The sequence below is a fragment of the Phoca vitulina genome, unplaced genomic scaffold, assembly GCF_004348235.1.
Source record: "Phoca vitulina isolate PV1807 unplaced genomic scaffold, GSC_HSeal_1.0 scaffold9, whole genome shotgun sequence".
NCBI lineage: Eukaryota > Metazoa > Chordata > Mammalia > Carnivora > Phocidae > Phoca > Phoca vitulina.
The window spans coordinates 36,539,048-36,540,723 of NW_022589712.1; the positions used below are offsets into that span (position 1 = coordinate 36,539,048).

Genomic DNA, 1,676 nt, shown 5'->3' on the forward strand with positions numbered 1-1,676 from the left:
AATATAGCAAAAGTCTTTTGTGGATAATGGTTATGTATCTGTAGACCTCAAGCCTTTAATTTAGTCTCCCTACCCCCCAAGAGACTGCTAACTGCTACACTAGTTTCTCCTTTTAACTGTTGCTCTCTGTCTGAGCAAGCTACACACTTCAGCTCACATCAAGAACTGGTAAATCCCCCATATAAAACAAACAAACAAACCGAGCTGCTATTTATCTACTCATCTCTGAACGTTTTTCCTCTCTATATAATTTAGGACCACTTAATCCTCAAAACTTCCATAGCTATAGGGTGCCTTTTCAAAATCATTTTTTGTAATTTCTATTTTTCTCTTAGTTGTAAATTGTGAGTGTTTAGGCTTGACATAATCTTTTACATCCTAGTCAGAAGTGCACAGTCAATCCATATTTGTATCTAGTAACTTAAATATCTGTACTTGTGGTATTGTTTTTATTAGTTGTTTCTCCTCTTGTCTTTTTTGTCACGTGGTCTGTCTCCATATCTGCCTGGTAATTTTTTCACTAAAGTACGAACATTTTAAATGAAAAGTTATAGGGCTTTTTCAGCCAGAACCTTCATCTTCCAGTAATTCACTAAAATGACCAACACAGATGGAAAGAGGAGAGGCACCTGATATATGTTCTTTAGGCCTTTTAGAAAACATGGAGTTGTTCCTTTGGCCACGTACATGCAAATCGACAAGAAAGGTGATATTGTAGACATCAAGGGGATGGGCACTGTTTAAAAAGGAAAGCCCCACAAATGTTACCATGGCAAAACTGGAAGAGTCTACAATATTACCCAGCATGCAGTTGGCATTGCTATAAACAAACAAGTTAAGGGCAAGTTTCCTGCCCAGAGAATTTATGTATTGAGCATAGTAAGCACTCAAAGAGCCAAGATAGCTTCCTGAAAACATGTGAAGGAAAATGATCAGAAAAAGAAGGAAGCCAAAGAGAAAGGTACTTGGGTTCAACTGAAGCGCCAGCCTCCTCCATCCAGAGAAGCGCACTTTGTGAGGACCAAAGGACAGGGAGGCGCCTGAGCTCCTGTAACCTATTCCCTATGAATTCATGGCATGGTAAGTGTAAAATAAATAAATAAATAAAAGACCTCAAGACCGTAAAAATATAAAAATAAAATAAATAAATGAAAAGTTATAGGGATAACTTGAAGTTCTATGTTACCTTGCTCAAGAGAGGATTCATTTTGTTTTAGGCAAATGGGCTGAAGGCAGATCACCTTAATCTAATCAGGAATTGAACCTTTTCTAGATTGAGCCTCATTCTTTAGGAGGGTTGGTCTGTTTCTGTTTCTCCCTTACTCTTAGAGTGTAGCCCAGTGGGAATCTCATCTGAAAGCCTGGATTATATGTGAGATCTCTCTCTTTAGAAGGTCCCAAAATCCAAATTTGTTTCCACATTCTCAAAGGACTCCTGGAGACTTTGTTCAGTTTCTCACCTTCTCAGCTGCAGCTTGCAAACTAACAAATGTCAAATAGAAAAATAGGCTGAATATTGGATTTGCTCTCTTTATAACCCTTTTGTCTGATATCTTTGATCCTCTCTGACATCTTTATGCCTCGCTCTCCAGTGTCTCAAAACAGATTCTGTGTGTGTGTGTGTGTGTGTGTGTGTGTGTGTGTGTGACTCTTGCTTCTTAGCTATTCTCAAAACA

General features: G+C 38.4%; 1 pseudogene; it reads left to right on the plus strand.

Moving 5' to 3' along the window:
* Nucleotides 1-594: 594 nt before the first annotated feature.
* LOC116634709 lies at nucleotides 595-1,084 on the plus strand (annotated as a pseudogene).
* The last annotated feature ends 592 nt before the right edge of the window (nucleotides 1,085-1,676 follow it).